Source organism: Giraffa tippelskirchi, chromosome 12 (genome assembly GCF_054371585.1).
Source record: "Giraffa tippelskirchi isolate mGirTip1 chromosome 12, T2T-mGirTip1v1.2.pri, whole genome shotgun sequence".
NCBI classification, from domain to species: Eukaryota; Metazoa; Chordata; class Mammalia; order Artiodactyla; family Giraffidae; genus Giraffa; species Giraffa tippelskirchi.
This window is the reverse complement of record NC_137286.1, coordinates 58243847-58267552: the sequence shown is the minus strand read 5'-3', so window position 1 is coordinate 58267552 and position 23706 is coordinate 58243847. Positions and strand designations below refer to the sequence as shown.

Sequence of the window (23706 nt, the reverse complement as noted above, 5' to 3'; positions counted from 1 at the left end):
TACATGTTAATAAAGATGGCAATTTGTAATTTCCTGTTGAAATATATGAGAAGCCCTGCCCCTGCCCCCACCCCCAGCCCCAGTCCCTGAAACCCCAAGGCTCCTTTGCCCGCTTGAAGAGTTCCTACTCAGCTGCTTCTGTCTTCCAAGCCATGGTCCTCACAGCGGAAGTATGCTTGTCCTTCTGATGTGTATCTTTCATGACATGAGTGTTTACCTTGAAATTATTATCTGTGTGTACATCTCATCTTCAGAGCCTGCCTACAGAAGGCCTTGTGCATTTCTGTCAGCCCTCACAGCGCCTGGTGTGTCTTCTAGACACGTGCTATCAGGTGTTAAAAAGTGTTAGTCCTCAGTCGTGTCCGACTCTTTGCAACTTCATGGACTATAGCCCACCAGGCTTGTCTGTCCATGGGGTTCTCCAGGCAAGAATACTGGAGTGGGTTGCCATTCCCGTTTCCAGGGGATCTTCCTGAGCCAGGGATTGAACCAGGGTCTCCTGCATTGCAGGCAGATTCTTAACCACTCGACCACCAGGGAAAGCCCAACCACCAGGTCTTAAATGAACGAATATTTAATCCATAAGAACTAAGAGAAGAAATGCTCTGTGTATCTTTTTAAAAAAAGCTGTTGTTAATAAACAGTGTGTTTGGGGTAGTACTAATTCCGTGCCCTACCAATTTGTGTAAATTATGACATGAAAAGTAGAAATAACTGAGAAAAAAAATATAAATTTAGATTAAGCACAGCAATAAACTTGTCACTTTTTTTAGATAGCCAAATTCATGGCTTTTTGGTCCTTTGGGGTGGCCCAGAATAGCTCTAACAAATCTGTAAGGCACAAAACTGAGCCTCCGGCGGTGTTAGTGCTGAGCTGCTGGCATTGAGTATTTTTCTGCTTCTCACCATTGACTTCCTGTTGAGTCACAGCCTCATCAGTGAGTTACCTGAGCGGGTTATGAGAGTTACCATGGAAGCTGCACTGTAGATGCTGGTAGAAGATCGCCTGGGCTGGAATTTCTACCTCTTTGTCTTTCACGCGCCGCGTGGCTGTAGGCAAGCTGCTTTCATGCCTCAGTTTGGGTTCCGAGGGTGGGGAAGGAGCAGGGCTGTCCCTTTGTAAGTTGCGGAGATTAAATAGGCAGCATTTGCCTCGCTCCTCGCTCCTCGCACGGCACACGGAGTGGTGAGTGCCCCGGAAACGCAAGTGCCTTGCTGTAATGATAACATTCATGTCTTCCTCACCACCTAGTACCTTCAGCTTTTACTTTCATCAAGCTTTTGAGAGAAAGAGAGAATTGTTTTCATCAGAAATTTTTAGTCTGCCCAGCAGCATGTATGACCTAAAAAACCTTGCTGTTGGGTCAGATGATTTCTTTGGTTATTCTAGGGGAAAACCAGCCAAGAGAGAAACCAGAGGACTATGGGTTTATTTCATTTTATTCCTCATTATCTGAAGAGGCTCCTCTGATTTTTGTCCTGTTTCTTCCTTTTTAGGTAGATGGAGGAGAGTAGCTTTTCATATTATTCTTGTCATTATTGTTATTTGTTTAATAACAACTCGCTATCAAAACATAGAAAAGTACTTATCCTGTGGGAAACTCTCTTCTGTTACTTATCTGCTTTCAATTTATACTTCGTCTAATGCCTAAGAGAATTAGAATTTGAGGCTGATTTCAATTAAAGAAAAAAAATAAACCACCTGAGGGACAGAAGACCTGAATGGCCAAGTCAGCAAGCTACCCACCACCACGCCAGAAGGACTGTAGTAGACTCTTCCTGGAATGGAGTTCCTCTGGGATTCTTAGCAGTCAAAGCAAGAAAGGAAATCCAATAAAATCTGTATATATCTACATATATACCCTGCCCCGTATGCATATTTTATATACAATTTAAGAGCTTTGGCTTCCCTGGTGGCTCAGTGGTAAGGAATCCGCCTGCCGACGCAGGAGACTGATCCAGTCCCTGGTCTGGGAAGATCCCCCACGCTGCAGAGCAACTCAGCCCATAAGCCACAGCCCTTGAGCCTTCCTCTAGAGCCTGGAACCTGCAGCTGCTGAGCCCACGTGCCAGTGCTACTGGCGCCCTGGAGGCCGTGCTCCCCAACAAGAGAAGCCACCGCAATGAGAGGCCCGCACACCACCCTGCTCTCCGCAACTGAAGAGAAGCCCTCGCGGCATCGAAGACCCAGCACGGCCAAAAATAAATAAATCAATCAATAAAATTATTTTGAAAAAGTCCAAGGGTTTTGCTTCTGCAAAGCTTGCGTAAGTAACAGTCCAGGGTTAAATTAGCACCTGACCTCTACCTGTGTGTGAGGCCCTCTGGAAGGAGCTGTGAGACAAATATAATTAAGGAATGGTATCCCTGCCCTCAGGGAGCTTACAGTTGAGTAGGAAACATGTGAGTATGTCACGAGCCATTGAACTAGTGTACCCTTAGCATCTGCCACTGGCCAGATTTTAGGCATGGCCCTGGAAACACAATGATGCAGAAACGTAGAATTCCTACCCTGGGGGGCAAGGGAGGGGGAGGGATAAACTAGGAGTTTGGGATTAATGTATACACACTACTACATATAAAATAGATAATCAACAAAGACCTACCGTATAGCAGAGGAGACGGCTCAATGTTATGTGATAAACTGTATGAGAAAAGAATCCGGAAAAGAATGGATATATGCTATGTATAACTGAATCACTTTGCCGTGCATCTGAAACCAACACAACATTTTAAATCAACTATATTCCGGTGTAAAATAAAAATTAAAAAAAAAGGACTCCCAGCCTGGTGCAATGTACACTAGTGGAAAAAAGAGGAAGTGGCATTGCACAAAATAAAGTCCATTTTTTGAACTGCTGTAAAATATATGTAAGATAAAACTTACCACCTTAACCATTTTTAAGCTTACAGTCCAATGGCATGGAGTCCGTGCACATTGTTGTGCACGCGTGCCCACTACCCATTTGCAGAACCCTTCTCATCTTCCACAACTGAAACTCCATACCCATTAAACAGTAAGTCCCAATCCCCCTTTCCTGTAAGCCCCTAACCAAAAACATGTCTTTGACTATAAATGTGGCCGGTGCTTTGTAGGAGGTAAGCAGGGTGCTGTGACATAAAGTGATGGGGCAGCAGGAATGGTCCCCACTCAGGAGAGGTTTTTTGGGGGTGAAGACAGCCAGGCCCAGTGCTGCAGGTGAGGGAGGCAGGTTGAGGGTGGGCAGAAGCAGAAGCCAGGAGAAGGAACAACTTGTCTGAAGGCCCAGAGGCTCCAAAGGGTCTGCTTTTTTCTAAAAGGAAAAGGAAGGCAGTGTATGTGGAGCAGGGGCCAGGAGGGCGAAGTTTTCAGTTCAGTGTGTCTGTGTGCTTTGGTGTCTCTCTGTCACGATTCAGTAAAGTCGCCCCTGACCTGGCACTAAACTAAAATGAGCCATGTGCGGCTTTTCAGTAGCCTGGACCCCAAACTCCCAGCTACATCCCAGAACTCCAGGCAGCACCTGCGCCAGGAAATCACAGAGATCCTTACTGCATGGACGAAGGAGTTCATTTTCGCTGCTGCAGCCCTGGAGCCGGGAGCTCTGAGAGGAGCAGGCAGCTGTCCTACTCCCGGCTGCCCTTCCCAGCGCAGTGCCCTGGGGTAGGGGCTCAGGATGCAGGAATATCCCCACGGCACTGGCGCCCGGGATTGCTTCTGTGAAGCTGGACCAGTGGGTTCTAGATAGGGAGGCGCAGGTGGCGTGAGAACTGGACAGTCTGACGGGCGCTCCGGCCAGCTGGCCGTCCTCCCCGCCTCCACGAGGACGAGCCAGCCCGGGCTGCCTGTGTGCAAAGCCAGTGTTTTTTTTTTTTTTTTTTTCAAATAGCCTGCACATGTTCTCAGTTGCAATGCAGAAGTCTAGCCTGAAGATCCTGGAAGAGATTCCTTTGACCTGGAAAATCGCAGCGGTGGATATTTTTACACAGCTCTCAAGCAAGCCTCCAAGTGGTTCTCGTAGAACCCATAAATTTGAGGAACCTCAAAATGGACAGTAGAAACTAGTTGCGGAGCCCTTTTGAATAGTTGTATTGAGTACTGCCTGTTTGAGCATTGATGCTGCCTGTCTCAAAGAGTTCCCCTCCTCCTCTCCCTTGTCACCTTAGCCCAGAAATTAGCACCGTAGATGCTGCCTCATCTTACTTTATTGCTTACATGGAGTTTTTTCCTTCCCTTGGAGGAAGGAGCTTGTATATTTCTTTGCTAATGCTCAAGAGTCCTCATGTAACCTGAAAAAAATTGTATTAAGTTATTTTGGAGCAGTTTGTGACTCTTTTTTGAAGAGTCTTTTGAAACATAGAAAATTTCTTTTTCTTGTCTAAAGCTTTCAGAGGTTAGTTACTGCTTAGTAAAAGTTAAAGTTTAACATCCATGCTTGTGAAAGCCTTCTTGGTAGACTTCAGAAACTTTCATCTGTCCAGGAAAGTGAAAGTGAAAGTCACTCAGTCGTGTCCGACTCTGTACGACCTCATGGACTATACAGTCCATGGAATTCTCCAGGCCAGATTACTGGAGTGGGTAGCCTTTCCCTTCTCCAGGGAATCTTCCCAACCCAGGAATCGAACCGCTGTCTCCTGCATTGCAGGCGGATTCTTTACCAACTGAGCTATCAGAGAATCTATCCTTGGCTCTCAGCAAACCCACTCAACCCCACCCACCCCTCGTCGATTTGCATCTTTAAAGATCTGCATCTTTAAAATAATAACTGAAACTGCATTGGACCCCAAACGACGTAGTCTTGGGTAAGTTATTGTCTACCTTGTGCTAGATGAAGATTATTTTGGAGCAAATGGATTTCAGAACAGCACTAAAAAAATGGAATCGGATGCTAAAGCTAATCCAAAATTTATATTTTAGTTTGTTTGGACAGAGATGAAATTGGAAATATTTTAGAATCCTGTCTCTTGGTTTCCTTTCATTTTTCTTTTTTAGCCACATCAACTCTCCCTCTGAAACAAAATCTTGTGTGATCCCCACTGTCTGAAACGGATCAGAGACAAGGCTCTAGGTCTCTCGCTGCCCTTCCCAGTGCATCATGGGAAGGTTCCCCGCAAGGCACCTCCAGAGGGTTAGATCGAGACACTTGGGTCACAGGGTGAGGCCAGTTATCTCGCCTACCCATGTACCGGTCAGCTGAGTGGGCAGATAGTTGGCAGAGCCAGGCTAGAACCCTCGGACCTTAAAATCCAGTCTAGGGACCAGATTGTCATGGGAAAAATGCTCAGTACAGTTGCATGGTTTCACCACATTTAGTCTTGCACCCAGAGCACGAGGCGGCACTACTTGTCCTCAGTGTAAACTGAGGAAACTGGGTGCCTTTGTCGGGCCACAGTCGATAAACGGCAAAGCTGGGATATAAACTCACTTCTGTGTAACCCCAGGGCCCATGTTCTTCTCTAATCTGAACACTGGCTGCTCATTCTTGCCCTGTCTCCAAAACAGAGGGCGAACATCTCACAGTTTTAAACACTGACTCTCTCTAAAACCAATTTATTTAAAAAGTAGATAGACATGACTTAGGCCCTTAAAAATGTGGCCAACCTGGCACATAAATGGGCATAGGCGGTTTCTAAGTTTTTGCTTTAAATTTTGCCAGCATAGCTTCTTGGCTGGTAGTCCTGTTTGCGTTGTAATATATTTTTGACATGAGTTATGTGGAGAGAAATGCTACCACATGCCATTGTGTTGCTCCACCCTGAGGGCAAACCAAGGGTGTCCTGGGGTCACATCAGGGGATGTGTGCCCAGAGCCGGAAATTGCTGAGTGGGAGGGACTGGGGTAAATGACAGTGTTCCAGGGCTGGTGGACTTGCTGCATCGAGTCTCTCACAAACATGTCGTGACACGTTAGTATATGAGCTGAGACATGTTGAAGTTTCCCACCTTCTCCTGTTCTGTTTCTTCATTTTCACTGATGCTTCTTTCCAGTATCAAAATATCTCCTGTAAGTTTAGGACCAAGGTAAAGATTTATTTTTGTTGTTGCTCAATCACTAAGTCGTTTCCGACTCTTTGCAACCCAATGGACTGTAGCCCACTAGGCTCCTCTGTCCATGGGGTTTCCCAGGCAAGGATGCTGGAGTGGGTTGCAATTTCCTTCTCCAGGGGATCTTCCCAACCCGGGGATCAAACCTGAATCTCCTGCATTGGCAGACGGATTCTTTACCAAAGAACCACCGGGGAAGCCCAAAGACTTATCTTAGGCAGATTTATATTCTTGATGTCCATCATTGTCCAGTGTGAAGATACAGGAAAGAAGCCCCAGATAAAGGAAACAGGACCACTGGCTGCCTTCTCCTGGCTGCTTTCAGTGTACACTAATTGGCAGATTGTTTGCATTAATCACAAAAGCAAGACATGCCCCTTACGAAGGGGCAAAGCCACGTGGCCGCTGCTCCTCTGCTCCCATATGTGAGACCTGACAGCCAGCCAGGATTTGAAAGTATTCCATTGGGATGATGTTATTTTTTAAAAAACACCTGGCTAATTTAATATGAAGTGTTTATACTTCATTTTTCTGGCAGTGGGTTTTCCATGTAGGTGGTAGAAGATTTCCTGTTAAGTTTTGCAAGTTCCAGGGGAGGAGAGTTGCACGTGTGCCCTCTGTGGTCACAGAGACCAGAAGGGGTTGCTCAATCCACTGGCATTACCATGGCGTGGGCGGATACAGGCTATTACAGAAGGTGTCCTTTCAACCCCTGACTGCTGCAGGTTCGCAGGTATGTTAATGAAAATTAATAGGAATGGCCTTTTTAGGAATTCCAAATACTGAGTCTTGAGGAGGGATCGTCTTTCCCCCGAATGTGTGCTCCAGTTGGGACTGCTGTGCAGAGCACCCCGTGGGTGAAACGGATATTTCGAGCATGACTGAGCTTATTAAGAGCCTGAGGCGCTTCCTCTACCGGGGGTTTAGAAATTTCAAAGGATGGGGGTTGAGGAGGGAGGAATTAGGAGCATGCGATGTTGAGCTGTCAGGAGAGTGGAAGCAACAGGTTCAGCATTTCTCTTCTGTGCTCCTGCAGAGCCCTGGCATGGGCTGAGGGTGGGAATTTAGGAAGATAAGATCTTACCATCTGCCGAGCAAGAGAAAGTGGATGTGGGGGACAGTTTAGATGCTTTTATTTATAGGGGTGGGGAGCTGGCAGGGCGGTGTGGGGGGATGGTGGAAATACATTTAACAGGTTTTGCTTAGAGGAGAAGAGGTATATTTGTGCAGTAGGAGGCGTGTGCAATTCAGAGGGAAATACCTGAATAGGCAGTTTCAGAACTGGAAAATGGGGAACAAAGCCATTTCGAAATTTCTGGTAGTATCAAAGTGGATTTGTGGATGGATTATGGCGAGGGGTCCTGTGCTTTTAAGGTTTGAGATCATTCTCTTTTCTAGGGAGTGTGTGTGTTGGGTTGTGGGGTGGGAACATCACATCACAGGGTGACTGGAGCCCTGGGCCCCAGGTCCTGGCATCAGCTCTCTGGGGTGAAGACAAGTGAAGCCAGAGACATTGATCTGAACTAGAGATCAATTCTAGAGTTGCTTTCAGCTCCAGCAGACGAGGAAGACTCCTTCCTTTGGGCGTTTGTCTCATTTCAAAGATGCTCCCAGCTCAGTGGTGAAGCAAAGCAAAGTCATGCAGCCTAGACTGGGAGTGGGGTGTGAGCCCTAGGTGAGGGGTCCTCCTGGGTGAACAGAAACTGAGAGGTCTTTGCCTTTCCCGAGCCTGCCCCTTAAGGCGATGAGCAAACGCTGACTTCAGTCTGTACCCTGGGTTTCGGGTCACTTTGATTGTTTGCAGAACACGTTCTTTCTTTGTCCCTTGCCAGTACTTGTTCTCTCTATGAGTAAATCACAAACGTCCTGAGGGATGTCCTCCTGGGCCAGTCTGCAGCCAGGGAGGTGGCTTGCTTCCACGCCTCCCCGAGCCCTCTGCTGGGAGGTGAGGATGCCCCAGAACGCAGGTTGTTTTCACAGGAAATTCGAGGAAGTTGCTACAGAGCTTAATCCTCTGAAGGAAAAAACAGATAGCTCTTGAATATTTTTAGATCTTTGTTTTCAGTTTATTCAAGTCCAGGATTTTGGATAAGATTTTGGAAGAAAAGATTTATGGTAGAGGAGTCCACACCTTTTATTTTTTTTAAGTGATTTGGCCAGTTTGAGGTTTTGTAGTTTCAGGGAAAGGGTTAAGAAGTTTACTTGGGGAAGGAGAATCCTGTGCTCTGAAAGATGCTCCCTGCTGACCCCTTCCTTTGCAGGCATACTTTGCACACTCCCGCCGTGTGCCAAGCGTGTGCGTCACAGGCACACTCATTGGAGCCTGAGTACAATCCGACCCCTTTATGTTTATGGACTTTTTGTGCAAATTACTTTAGTCTTCGAGCCAAGGGCAGAATGAAGGAATGATCCTCGGATGTGATTTCCAAGTTTGGGGCCTCATTTATGTTTTGCGTTGCCCTGCCTGTGTTTTGTTTGTTTGTTTGTTTTAAGATAAAGTTAGCCTGAGTGTTAAGTTGTTTCATCTTTCAAAGCAGATTCCTCTGAACCCTGGAAATCAGACTGTAGGATACAACAGATAATGTTCAGGAAGCCGTTGAAAGATGAAGACGTGGGATGCGGGAAAGGTTGCTCAGACAGGCAAACAGGAGGGGGAGACAGAGCCACCTGCCTCCCGGCTCGAGTCAGGCTTGCTGTGCATTGTCTCTTGGCGGTCAGGTTGCTCGCCATGAGAGCGGGCGAGTGAGTGGCAGTGTCGGAAGGGAAATCCCTGGAATTTCCACCCAGCGTTTCAGAGCTCACAGCAAGCTCTATCATAGTTTGCTTCAGATTTCAGCTTTCTTAGAGCCCTAAGTGATATTGGGTGGGCCTGCAGCAAAACAATTCACTTTATAATCTGGATAATACTCGGGGAGAAAACAGACACCGAAAATCGGAAATGATACGAGGAAAAAATGATGCTAGATATTTAATGGCTCAGAGAGCAAATAAAAATTCACTCTCAGATGTTTTATTAATTAATAGGAAAAGGCAGAAGATACCTGTGAGCCCATCTCTGTTGGGTATTTACAACTGAAACACTATCAACTAGCAGTGTATGCAGATGTCTGTGTTGGCACTTAAATTGAACCAAGTATTACCTGTTATTTACGAAAGCGCAAAACCCCAAAATCTCAACTCTTAGAGTTTTAAAAATGGGGAGGAGTCTTACTAAACTTAAGAATCCTTCAGTCACCCTTTCTGAAGTATTGAATCTGGGTTTTTCTTGGTTGAAATGGAGGAAATGACAGTTTCTAACACAATGGATTATCAGGATGAAATCTTAGCACTTTGCATGCATTCTGCCCAGGTTCATAACATTTTTATTAAATGTGCTGTCCCACCACCCACAAAAAATAAAAGCAAAATATAAATATGAGCCGACAGAATTCTGTGAGAACAGCAGGTTTTGTTTAATAGTAATCTTTGCAAGGACATGCCAACATTCTACACTTGTGTGCTTTTTCAAGGCACCTTGGAATCATGAGATAGATGAAATGTAAGTTCTGCAAATTTAGGAGCATTGGGGTTCTCTTGTCCAGTTCTCCAAAAGGTGGTTCTCATAAAGTCCGTGTGGTAATTCCGTTAACCAGAATAGACGACTATCTGGGACACCTGTTCCCCCATCTCTCCCTATAACAGAGTCTACTGTACTTTGAAAGTCTGGTGGATCTTTTGTGGTTTCTGCACAGTAGTAAAAATAATTTAACTCCAGGAAATGGAGCCAGCAATCCGATTAGATAATGGAAAAGAATAATGTGGTGTTCTAGCATAACATATACTCAGAAATACATGTTTACAAGTCCAAAATTGTGCCACCAGGAAGTAACAAGATCAAAGGAAAAACGACCAGAGAGACTGGAGGGTAATAAATCACTGGAAGGTTGTGATCTGTAGTGGTTGCTATTCATGCTCCTTGGGTAGATTTCATTACAGAAAAGGGGGGAGGGATGGGCAGGCATTTTTCTCTATTCGCCTAAAAAAATTCGCAAGGCACAATGCTATGTTTAGAAAGCATAGACAACTTTAAGGGCTTAAACAAATTTAAATACGTGCTCAGAACTTAAGCTCCCAAGAAGAAAATGGACCAAAGATATTGAGAGACAGTTCATTCAAGAGGTACTTCAGTGGGGTGGGGTGGGGGTGAGGGTGGAATCCAGGTAACCCAAGGGACCCAACCTTACTAGCAGCCAGAGAACTGAAAGGAGATGCCTTTTCCCCCTTCTAACATCAGGAAAGAAAGGCAAAAAAAAAAAAATGTAATTAGGGATCATTTTCCCTTCTTTCTAAGAAGACGTGCTCCACCTTGCGGCTGTAGCAAAGAATGGTACTATGGTCCCCAGAAGCGTTTTTGTTTTTTATCCCCCAAAAGAGATTTCCAAGGGGGCTTTCCAAAATTGTGAGGTCCTCGGCCAGATGTGTGTGCTCCCAGGGAGGCAGCTTTGGAGGGACTCGTGCAACACCTGTCAAGAGGCTGCAGCACAACTCATCTACGGGTGCAGGCTGGCGTGTCCCAGTCTCGATCCACACAGACTGTAAAAACTGACCTCCACAGCGACCTCACTCATTCTGTTATCACTGTCTCCTGGTGAGCGGTTCCGTTGTTGACATACTTTATCCAAAACATTGCTGGTTTCTAAATAGTAGTTTCCCTGCGAGTGGCTGCCTTCGGTTGATTCATTTAAATTATGGTGACACAAATATTTATGCATATGGAAAGGGGCTTTTTCATGTTTCATTGAAGCATTGCACCTTTTGGACTAGCAGTTTCTACCAAAATAAATAGGCTGAAGGGAAGTGTGTAGCCGCAGTTGTGCAGCATGGAGCTGCTCGTGGGCATGTGTGGTAGGCAGAGTATCGGTAGCAACGATACTGGTCAACACCAGTAAGGCGTGTAATTGCCCAGAAATGGACCCTAACACCCGTTTTAAGAGAGGCAGCCAAAGCCACAAAGCTGGAGGCCTCTCCCTCCGAGCTTGGTCTCCACTTGGACGAAACAGCCCCCAATTTGTCCCTGCGGGACACAGGCCTGCCTTGTTTGGAAATCAGCAAAGTTTAGGAGCCCACAATACCTCACATAACTCTGTGTACAGTAACAGGGAGTGGAAATAGGGCTGTGAGCACGCACAAGCAGACGAGTTATAAATATAGACTACTCTCTCAATTCCTCTTCAGTTAGTCATGAGGGGACAGTGTGAGTTTTATAAACTTATAAGGAATATACAAACAGTTCCAAATTTAAAATAACTTGGAGTAATTTTTAAGTGTGTGAAAAGAATATTTTTTTTTTTCCACCCTGTCCATTTACGCGTCTGTGGCAGCCGGTACCTCCTGTGCCAATGCCTGGTGGTCACAGAACTGGGGATGAGTTTCAGCAGAACTCCTCATCAGATGGGGATGCTTCTCCTCCTCTTTGGAGACAGACTCAAGCAGAGCTGGAGGAGGGGTGAGGGGTGTGAGAGACACTGTGCCCCGTGTGGAGAAGCCGGCAGAGACCCCAGGGTGGGGGCAGGTTCGTGCTCCCGCATCTCTTTCCCTGGTTTTTCCTCCTATTAAAACTTGTTCGTATTTGTAAAAATTTTTATACAGGCTTCGAATATGAGTTTAGCGGAAGGAATCTTTGGAAGATTTTAGAGTGCATTAGGATAGTCCGATTTTCTGAAGAGTATATTCTGTTTTATAAACACAGAGGCAGTGGAAGTCAGGTCTGCCCTGCCCTCTTAGCACCTGACCTGATTCCTTTCCTTCTCCCTCCCACCGCTCTCCGGAGGCCTTTCTGTGAGGCAGCATCGACGCCATTTGCCAGGCCCTCCTCCAGAGGTGAGGATCATGCGGACACCTCGTTTCCGTCAGGCAGAGCTGGCAGGAGGGTCTCGGACTTGGGGACCCTCCCTCCACAGGTTGCGTGGCTTTTCCTCTTATTTCCTAGCATCAGAGGACGACAGAAGGTAGTCAGTGTGACAGGTTCAAGTCTTTCTCCCTTTACGATAGATCCAGACCGTGAATGGATCCTGGAGTCCCAATAGTTGATGGAAGCATCAGCTTCCGACCGGCGTGCCTGTGTTTCTGCCGCTACACAGGAGCGGAAGGGCTTGTGGGGCCAGCGCCGTCGCCGGTGGGTCGCCAGAGTCAGAGCTTCCGGATGGAAATGCAGGGGTGAGGGACTGACGCACCGCAGCGCAGACGAACCTTGACTCTGTCATCCCAAGTGGGAGAGCCAGACCCAGAGGTCACGTGGTGAGCCGGCCCCTGGCACGTGGGCCTCAGGGACCGCTTTCGGGGAAGACACTTTCTCCATGGATACTGGGCTGGGGGCAGGGGGTGGGTTTCAGGGTGATTCAAGCACATTACATTTATTGTGACCTTCATTTCTCCTATTGTTACATCAGCTCCGCCTCAAATCATCAGGCTTTAGATCCCAGAGGCTGGGGACCCCTGGTGTAGTATATGATTCCATTTGTATGAAGTGTTAGAAGAGGCAGATCTGTAGAGACAGAAAGTTGATCCGTGATCGCCTGGGGCTTAGAGGGGCAGGGGGCAGCGGAGGGGTAAACAGCTTCCTCTTTGGGGTGATGTTTGCACAACTTGGTGAATATGGTAAAACCCATCAACTTATACACTTTAAATGGGTGAAATTGTGTATGAGTTCTATTTCAGTCAAGCTGTTAGGAAAATTGTGAGGGAAGAAAAAAAAAAATCACAGCACCCGCAGTAACCAAAACCAGCAGTTTAGCCAAAGGAAGATTCCTGGACTGCCTTCCGTGGCTCACTTAGCTTTTGGTGTGAGTTGCAGTCCTGCACTGTGTCTGCACTAACCGCTGCTCTTTCCTTACTCTTCCTAATTAGCTCTTGACGCTTTTATTTAATAATGGTGCCCTGAGTAACCTCCCTCCTGGGTTCCTGGTTGCCTTTTTCTTTTTCTTCTGTTTTCTCAATAGTCTGCCCAGCACTGCATATTAGATCCTGGAGACTTCAGGGATCCAGTGGTACTTTCTGCGGATGATCATTTCTTTTGCTCATTAATGAAATCCTCATAGATGCCTTTAGTAGCTAGTCTGAAACATATCCTCAGACACCGTAGCTTAGCCGTGTACCTTGTGTACTAGTCAGTAGGGATCTACTTGCAACTTGGCTGTGTCTGTGATCTTAGACTATGTATGTTTATGTGCCCAACCAAGGGGAAGGCACAGACCTGTTTTTTCTTTTTCCTGACCAAGGTTGGAGCCTTGCTGAGACACAGGCTTTGGTGAAGAGAGTGAACTCTGGTTATCTAATCTCACGAGTAAGACTTGTTTGGGTGAAAAGGGCTCTGAGGGTCACTGAGTCTCCCCAGGTCCGGCTGCTCTGGCTCCTGACAACACGGTCACTTATACATGTAGTCGCCTTTGCCCCACAGAACGTGCCCTCAGGGCCTTCCCCCACAGGAGCCGCGGCTTCACTGTTGCACCGAAGCAGTGAGGGTTGCTGATACACGCGTCAGGGCTCACCTGTGAGAGAGAAGAGTAGCTGTGAGACTTCTGTCTGCTGTAACCCGGTAAATAGAGAATCACTGCAGATGGGGACTGCAGCCATGAAATTAAAAGACGCCTGCTCCTTGGAAAAAAAGTTATGACCAACCTAGACAGCAAATTAAAAAGCAGAGACATTACTTTGCCAACAAAGGTCTGTCTAGTTAAACCTACGGTTTTTCCAGTAGTCATATAGGGATGTGAGAGTTGGACTATAAAGAAAGCTGAGCACCGAAGTATTGGTGCTTTTGAACTGTGGTGTTGGGGAAGACTCTTGAAAATCCCTTGGACTGCAAGGAAATCCAACCAGTCCATCCTAAAGGAGATCACTCCTGGGTGTTCATTGGAAGGACTGATGCTGAAGCTGAAGCTCCAATACTTTGGCCACCTGATGTGAAGAACTGACTCATTGGAAAAGACCCTGATGCTGGGCAAGATTGAAGGCAGGAGGAGAAGGGGATGACAGAAGATGAGATGGTTGGATGGCATCATCGACTTGATGGACATGAGTTTGAGTAAACTCCAGGAGTTGGTGATGGACAGGGACGCCTGGCGTGCTGTAGTCCATGGGGTCGCAAAGAGTCAGACATGACTGAGCAACTGAACTGAACTGAATAAATAGAGGGCTTCCCAGGTGGCGCTGTTGGTAAAGAACCTGCCTGCCGGTGCAGGCAACTTAAGAGACGTGGGTTTGATCCCTGGAACAGGAAGATCCCCTGGAGCGGAGCATGGCAACTCCACCCCACTATTCTTGCCTGGAGAATCCCATGGACAGAGGAGCCTGGCGGGCTACAGTCCATGGGGTCACAAAGAATCAGACACAACTGAAGTGACTCAACGCACACACCAAATAAATCATGAAGGCTTAGTGGGTCCATCATCCTTAATGTCACCTGCACGCTTGACCCTTCTCCAGAGCATCATGTTTTGTGTTTTGTCCTTCCTCCAGACTAAGTTCACCTTTGGGAGAAGAAGAGGATGTTGAGACTGCTGATTTATTTTTTCCTGGTGATGCCAACTTACAGAGAAAAGTGGCATGAGAAGAGCCCCCTAGCCTTTTGCTTTTGGGCAGCAGAGCCTGGTGAGAACTTCGTGCCAGCATGGAGCAGAGCAGGGGAAGCGCCTGTGACCCAGTCAGATAGATCTGGGTTCCAAGCCCAGGTTTCCAGCTTGATAGTTATTCTCTTGGATGGTTAATAGACCTGGACAGTTATAAAATCTCTGTGCTTCCACGTGGGCATCTACCAGTGAGCATAATGCCATTGCCCCATGTGATTGTTAACGTTAAGTTAAATAATAAATATAAGGTTGAGTCCTGTGTTTAGACTCAGAATACATTCATGTAGGAGAGACTCCAGCAGCTATTGTGAAAAGAGGACAGGAACGTTAGGTGGTTCGATGGTCGGAGTGAGCTAGCTGGGTGTGACAGTGGGAGTTATCTTGAAGGTCATGCAGAAAGCCCCCGAGCGGGCCGCCTCGGTCATGGAAGACCGCCGCTGGCCTCAGTGCCCTCCTGCTCCACGCTGCTTACACTGCTTCTGCAGCGGTAGGCAGGTTGTGGACAGGTGTTAAGGAGGAGTGTTGTTCATGTATGTTGAATGAACTGTGGCTTGAGTATGGCCTTCAGGAGGAGGCCGGGATCACAGCCTTGGAATTTTGAGACTGAGCAACTGTCCAGGGCTATTAATCATCCAAGTGAGTAACTATCAAGCTGGAAACCTGGGCTTGGAACCCAGATCTATCTGACTGGGTCAGAGGCGCTTCCCCTGCTCTGCCCCATGGTGGCACAGAGTTCTCGTCAGGCTCTGTTGCCCAAAGGCAAGGGTGTGCAAGAAACCACCCACCTCCCCGAGTTTCAGGCACCTGAATGAGGCCTGGGGGGAGCGCCCTGTAGGAAAACGCATCCTGGGTGGGGTGAGGAGGAGCTTGGTCAAGCGGGCTGCCGTCAGGCAGTAGCACTTTCTCCAAGCGAAGGAGCTCCTGCAGCACTGCTGTGAGGCTCGCCTAGGTTTCTGCAGAGCAGTGCCTCAGACACGCATGGGATGATGACCTCTTAACTTTGTTTCATCTCTGAGGATTGGGGCTTGATGAAAGGTGGAACGTGGCTGCAGAAGCCCTGGTTGCGTTTGAACTGGGGCCGATTTAAGGGCTCTAGGAGCTTCCCGCATGAGGGTCTCTGCTCCTGCGTGTTCTGAAGCCACCTCCTGGCCCCTCGGAAGGAGTGAAGGCTGGAGGAGACAGGTGATGGGAAGGCAGGGGTGAAGAGGGAGGGTGTATCACTTCCTGCCCCCTCTGCACGCCCTGGCACTGCAGAACATCCATCTGCCAACCCAAAGACGCTCTGTCCAGGGCCCTTCCTCTCAGGAAGGAAGAGGACTCAAAACTGAGTCTTGAAAACCCCTTCAAAGACCCCGAGGAGGAGCTCCTCTGTGTACTCTGGGCTCGGGAGAAAACGAGCGCTTTCAGGCTCACTGCATTCTTTGCTTCGGGAGCCGTGGTCTCCCCTTGTTAAGCAGCCTCTGCAGGCTCCCGAGAGCTCTGTTCTGGGACCTTCCTGCGTGCCCCTGGGTGCCTTCCCCACGCTCGAGTGCTCATGCTAACCTTGCTGCTTCCAGCAGAGAAACTGAAGTTATCTTCAGCTTCTAACCGTTGCGTGGTCTTTAGTCTGGCCACTACTATGATAGAATGTTTTCTCCTGCGCAGGAGGTGGTTTCTTTTGGCTTTGAGGAGAGAAACGTTAGAGCGGATGCAGCTCTTCTTTCTGAATGTTTTAGACACCAGGGTTACCACTTGATTCCTCTTCATGGCTAGTTCTTCAGGTAGAGAAGCCGGCTAAAATGAACTCGGCCTAGGATTTCTAGGCAGTGGTTCTCTGGAGTTTTCCAGTAGCAGTTTCTCAAGACGTCAAGACAGATTCTTCTTCTTATCTTCCTTTTGAGAAAATTGTGCTTTACTCATTATATGTACGTATGATTTATAAATATATATACACATGCATATATATGCGTGTGAGTGGAGCTCACATACTATTGTGCCAGGTTTATTTTCATTTTATTTCATGAGTCTAAGCATTTTTGCGTAAGCCTGCTTTTCCACCCTTGCTGACGTATTTAGAGAACTCCAGACTAAAACACTGGGATGAGATGCTGCTTCATCTTGAGCCCGGGAAGCCTTGCAGCTCCTCTCCTCTCTACCCCTTTGATGGTTTCTCCTCTTGGAATGGTGGGTGGGGAGGAGTGTGTGCCTGCGGTCAAAAGGCAGGAGAGATGGAAGAGTACTTGGCAGGATGAAAGGCTGTGGGCCCCCTGGCCCGAGGTGGGTCCTCCCTGACCCTCTCTGCAGTCCGTCACGGCTCCTGGAGATGGGACCCCCTTTCTGTCCAGCTGGGACATCCCGTCAAGGTGGTTCTCCCACCTTCTTGGCTGAAAGGACCAGCATGGAGCTCCAAAAGCAGCAGGGCCTGCGGGCCCCAGAGGCGGCCGTGGGGGCGAGCCTCTCTCTCCCCCCCTCCTGCTGCTTGAGTCGATGAGCAAAGAGGAAGCAGTGAGGCCCCACCTCGCCTGTCGGTCCTTGGGATCAGGTTTGTGAGGCTTAGAAGAGGAATCCCATAAATACATTATCATCCTTACTTAAGCCTGAGCTTGGTGTTAGGTCTATCAAGGAGCAGGGAAGAACAGAAACGTGGGACCCAGAATTCACAGGTGAATATACAGAAATCCACTTGAGTGGGTTCTTTTAAGAGAACGTAGGTATCGGAAAGGCGCAGGGACTCTAGTGGGCGCTGCTGGGCCCTGTGGGTGGTGGAGACCTGCGGATCCAGCCCCGGGTCCTGCCGAGCTCCTCTGCGTCCACCCGCTGACCAGGCTCCAGGGCGCAGCGTCCATGCAGTCCCAGGCCGGGCGGCCGGTTCGGATGTGCGCACAGACAGCTCATTCTGAACTGAAGCGCTCTCTGTGCCCCTGCTGGGGAACAAGGTTTCACCCCATGAGCCTCCCGCTTTTTCCATCTGTGCGGCTTCGTCTGGGCCACTGCCATGGCCCACCATCGTGGGGACCGGGGGCCTGCCTTTCTCTCTTCCGCTCAGCAGCCAGGGTGATCCGTCCAAACGGCGGACCTGCTCGTGCAACTCCCTGTTTAAAATCCTCTTTTCTCTTAAGAATGTTTGAGACTCCGATAGGAGTTAAAAAGCCCTTCTGGTGGCTCTCTGCCGCCTCTTGCCACCTTTCCTCTCGCCCCCGCCCCCAGGTTCTAAAGCCTGCATCCTGCAGTCACTAAGTCTGGCTCTCTGGCCCCTGCCCCCCGCCAGCCCTCCTGTCACCCCCTTGCACCCCCCGACTCCCACTGGCCTTTCAGGCTGGGGGTCCTGGCGGTCCCTTCCCCTTGAAGCCCTCCTCACCGGCCCTTTGCTTGCCCCTCTCGTATTCCCACTGCCCGTCCTCAGGAGCTGGGCTCTCTTACCTGCAGGACCAGACCTGGCTGATGTATTTAATGGTCCAAGGAGGCTTGCCCATGCTCCCAGCGAGCTGGCTCAGAGGTCTCTGGAGGAGAATGCCAATAGCCTTGGGTGGGCTTCCGGCCGTGCTGAACGGGGGCACTGCTGTGAGTTCAGCGGACCCAACCGGGGCTGCCCTCCCCTCTCCTCCCCTCCCCATGGTGTGTGATGGAATCAGCTCCTCTCCTGGCCAGGCAGGAAAACCACAAAATCTCTCTGGACCACAGGTCTCGCTGATATACTCGGGAAGTTGAAGTGTGCTTTCCTGGAGTTAGCAGCCATTAACCTTAGTGCAGAGTGACGCTTGTCTCTTAGGAAAGGCACCCTCTTTTTATGCAGAACTGTGGTATGTCCCTTAGGGTACCCAGAAATGCCTAAGAGAACCCTACACTAGTCTGTATTTTGATACAGAAACTTGACCTTATTTCAGCATCCATGAACTGGTTCTGTCCTTTCGAAATTATTTGGGATAAAATGTTTGTGTTTTTTAAACTCGTGTGACTAAGTGGTCCCTTTCCCCTTTTTTTCTTGTGTGAAGAGGTTGAGTTCTCCATCTTCTCTTCCAAAACTGTGCTTTTAAAAATAGTTTCTCTGAAGTAAAGATTGTTAAAGAGCTTATTGGCAAGAAAAGAAAGAAACATTTTTAAAATCCCTAGAAAGAATTTAATAAATACAAGGACTCCAGGGAGGGAAGGAGAGAGTTAAAGGTTGATGTATGTGACTTTTTACCTGTCCCCCAAAATGAAGAAAATGAGCTTTTAAACGCAGTGCCTCATTTTTATGGGATTGTGGCCCTGAACGAATCCTTTCAGTGCAGATGTGGGACCTGTTGTTAGCTTTCTCAACAGTTTACATAGGCGTTTGTTTTTATTGTTGGTCGCTGTAAGAATTCCAGTGACTAGAGAGATCCGTTTGCTCTCCCCTGTGTGTCTTTGTTGGTTTCTAGCACCTTCCTTTTCCCTTTTCCCCCTAAAAGCAGAAACGCCTCTCATCAGCTTAGGTGAGCTCTGATTCACGGGAGCCAAGGAAGACCTTCCTTCCCTTCTCCCACAGCTCTGTGATTGGAAATTTGGTAACTGTACTAAATTTTAAGTTTTGGCACTTGTGTGGAGCAGCCATCCGTCTGCTGGCTAGACACACTGCCCGGGGCTTTTCAAGAAATCCCTTAATAGTCCTGAACACTAATAATATTTATATACATTGAGATGAGGCAAAATTTACAGCGGGCTTCTGGGGCTGGCTCCAGGACTGTCTAATCCTGAACTTCCGCGGGTTCTCCTGCCCGCCTCCCAGAGCCCTCATGGATCGCGCTGCAGCCAGGGGAACACTGGCTTCCACCCCTGAGTTTGTCCTCCAGCAAATGGTCTCCTTTCTCTCTCCCTTTCCCCATCACACCCGGTGTTTATTTCCCCCAAAGAATTTGATACGTGTTTGTGCACAGTGGCATTATGTCATGTGAAAGATCTGTGATTGCAATTTGTGATCCCTTTAAGAGGAATTGTTCTGTGTAGGAACAGAATTTTACCTAATTTAAGCTTTACCGAAATTCCTTCTGAGGCAGCTCCCATTGCTGAAACAAAACCCTACCTCCCTAGCCACTGTGTTGCTGTGGCAGGAATTGACTAATGGAGCGGTTCCGTGCAGTGCACCCCTGGAGGGGGTGTGTGCTGCAGTGGACCACTGCCCAGAGATGCCATTTCAGTGGAATAGGGAGAGGAGTGCAAAACATTATCCACAGGTACTTGGTCAGGTGTTTTTTTTTCTTTCTCGTACTGAAAATGCCCAACATTTGCGTTTGAGTCTGAGCGTACACAGGGCATTTTTATATGCTTTTAAATGCTTTTAGTTTTTAGCACTACATTAATACCTATTTGATATTGATGTCTGCTAGCCTTTGACTGTGTGGATCACAATAAACTGTGGAAAATTCTGAAAGAGATGGGAATACCAGACCACCTGACCTGCCTCTTGAGAAACCTGTATGCAGGTCAGGAAGCAACAGTTAGAACTGGACATGGAACAACAGACTGGTTCCAAATAGGAAAAGGAGTACGTCAAGGCTGTATATTGTCACCCTGCTTATTTAACTTATATGCAGAGTACATCATGAGAAACGCTGGGCTGGATGAAGCACAAGCTGGAATCAAGATTGCCAGGAGAATATCAATAACCACAGATATGCAGATGACACCACCCTTATGGCAGAAAGTGAAGAAGAACTAAAGAGTCTCTTGATGAAAGTGAAAGTGGAGAGTGAAAAAGTTGGCTTAAAGCTCAACATTCAGAAAACTAAGATCGTGGCATCTGGTCCCATCACTTCATGGCAGATAGATGGGGAAACAGTGGCTGATTTTATTTTGGGGGGCTCCAAAGTCATTGCAGATGGTGACTGCAGCCATGAAGTTAAAAGACACTTGCTCCCTGGAAGGAAAGCTATGACCAACCTAGACAGCATATTAAAAAGCAGAGACATTACTTTGCCAACAAAAGTCCGTCTAGTCAAAGCTATGGTTTTTCCGGTAGTCATGTATGGATGTGAGAGTTGGACCATAAAGAAAGCTGAGTGCCAAAGAATTGACACTTTTGAACTGTGATGTTGGAAAAGACTCTTGAGAGTACCTTGGACTGCAAGAAGTTCCAACCAGTCCATCCTAAAGGAGATCAGTCCTGGGTGTTCATTGGAAGGACTGATGTTGAAGCTGAAACTCCAATACTTTGGCCACCTGATGCGAAGAACTGACTCATTGGAAAAGACCCTGATGCTGGGAAAGATTCGGGGCAGAAGGAGAAGGCTGAGGATGAGATGGCTGGATGGCATCACCGACTCGATAGACATGGGTTTGGGTGGACTCCGGGAATTTGTGATGGACAGGGAGGCCTGGAGTGCTGCAGTTCATGGGGTCGCAAAGAGTTGGACATGACTGAGCGACTGAACTGAACTGAACTCATCATTTTATTGATATGTAACATTTTATTTAAATTGTAAGCAAGGAAAAAAGGGTTTTACAAGTAGATATTGTTCCTAGTTAGTGTCTGATGATGAGCATAATATTCTTAGCCAATGTTCGTTCCTCCAAACACAAGCCTGGTGGTGGCTGATGGCCAACGAGTAGCCCCGGGGCCTTCAGTGCTCTGAACGGGGTGTGTGCGCTCAACATGGCAGGTCTGTGCTACGACACTGTGCACATGGTTTCTGCAGTTAGTTTCATTTTTAACTCTGTGAACCTTGCAGATCTATTGTAGCACGTGAACTCTGTAGGGGCGGTAGAACATTTCTTCTCTGGCTTGATCCCGCTGCTTCTAGCACGCCCCCCTCTGGTCATCATACCCTCTGTGCTGCTGCCGGATGACCTCTTTCTACCATGAAAACCAGACCATTGTGTTGTCCTGCCCAAAACCTTCAGTGATGCCCACTGTCCGCTACTGAGCCAAAATGCCTTGGACAGGCTTCTGAGGCCCCTCTGAGCTGCCCTCCTCCTCTCTCCCACCTCACCTGTTACTGGATCCCTGCCACCTTCCCGAGCACCCAGTTCTCCCATCACAGCAACTCAGTTGCTTTTACACATGATTTCATCTGTGTCATCCTTATTTCTCCTCAGCTGTTAGCTTTCAGCTCCAGCCTCAACACCTTTGCGAAGCCTTCCTGGGCACCCAGGTGCCCAGGGCAGACTATGCACCACCACTGATTCCTGTGCTTACTTGGTATATTATCCACCCCTTAAGAACAGGGTCTGGCACACAGCTACAGCACACACTCAATAAATAGTTGCTAGGTGGATGATTAAATGAAGGATAGGTAGGCTTATTTTCTCTCGTTTTTACTTTAAAAGCCTGAACTTAGGGTTTGCAAAGTTATTCTTTCTTTAGATCTTGGGCCTTGAAGTTACCTCTGTAATGGATATGTTGAACTTAAATAGTCATTTTAATCTGCGATTACTAGATCAAGTGTGATATCTGAGAGTCTAGTGTGTGGCAGGTGTGTGTCTGTGCATTTTCTGCAAATACAAGTTGGTGGTATCAGCTTCAAGATGATGCCTTCCATAGACACAGCATTTTAGGAACTCCTACAACAACATACTTTTTTGGTGTGACTCCTTGTAATTGATTGAGTAGATTAGCTTTTGGAAACAGCCAGAAATCATTGAGAGGCAATTCTAGTAAACAACAATGACAAACCAACAGTCACAGTCATCTTCTTTGCTTATGTGTGGCTCTGAACGCACTTCTCAGTTGGGATTTGTTCAGTTGCGTCTAACAAATAGCAGGCACTTAAACAAGACACAAGTTTATATCTTATTCATGTAAAGAAGTCTAGAGGTAAGCAGTCCAGGGTCAGCCTACTGGCTGCACAGTCGTGAAGGACCAAGTTCCTTTGATCTTGCTGCACTGTTCTTAATGGGTTACCTCGTGGCCTAGTATGGCTGCTTGAGCTTCAGGCATTATCCCTGTATCCTAGCCAGCAAGGATGACAGGCATACCCGCTTTGTTTGAAGCACTTTTCTGGGAAGTTCCACCCCAAACATTTGCTACTAGCTAGAGTAAACTAAACGTTTACTCACTAGCTAGAACCTAGGTTGCTTTTAGCTACAGGAGCAGCTGGGAGATGTAATAGCTAGCTAGGAGGCAAAATGCCCAACTAAAAATCAAGGTTCTATTACCAAAATATATAAGAATGAATAATGGAAGGTCACCTGTTTGTCTCAGTCAAAAGATGATGATCAGAGGAGAAACCTGAAAAAAAATTTTTAAGCCTGACAGTATCATGAGAATTTGTATCTTCCAAGGTGACAGTATTCATTTGAATGTCCAAGTTCTGACAGCTGTTTTTAAATGCACCTTTTGGCAATAAAATAGGTACTCCTGCATGCAGCTACCAGATGTGTAGATTGGTACCAACTTACCAGAGGACAGTTCAACCCCGGGAAGGCTAACTCTGGAAACTGATTCTATTGAAATAATCAAGAATTCACATGAAGATTGACTGCTCATTGTCCTAATAGAATGTTGGGAATAAATGAAATGTCTAATAGCAGGAAAGTGATTACAACTTACGATGCACTATACTATGGCATGCGATGCAGCTGTTAAATTATTGTCAAATTCACAGTATGTTATGCCAAAAAATGTTTTCAGAATGACTTGATCCTTTTTTTATAGATGTTTGCATTTGTATGTGTATGCACAAGCATAGAAAATGATCTGGTGGGGGAGTCTTCATGGAGGTACTGATAAAGTGCCATTGTGGACAATGTAGTTTGTAATCTGATTTCTGATTTTCTTCATCTTTTTCATTATAAAGAAAAACAATAATAGAATCTTCACTAAATAATGCATGTCAGAGTCAATAATCTACATATTTAAATAATTTTGTGTTTTCCAACTCGTGGAAAAAGTAGGAAGCAGATAATGCAAACCAGATTTCGTATTTTGTTGACCTGTACTTCATTTGCTAGTAAGGCTAACGGCCCCTAGAGTGTGATCCTTACGGCACTGTTATAGAGAGAAATGCCAGCTCATCTATTTGGGACAAGAATTGTGGCTCTCTGGCTCTTTTAGACACTCCTTTCACTTATCTTTAACATAGAAGGGCTTACGGGAGATGGTTTGTAATGATATCTTATGGTCCTCTGGGCTGGAGACACTGCC

General features: G+C 47.2%; 1 protein-coding gene across 2 annotated transcripts in view; it reads left to right on the top strand.

The window, feature by feature from the left end:
* Window positions 1–23706, top strand: part of IGF1R (insulin like growth factor 1 receptor) — a 306250-nt gene that overhangs the window by 218441 nt on the left and 64103 nt on the right. The gene's annotated exons all lie outside the window — the stretch shown is intronic.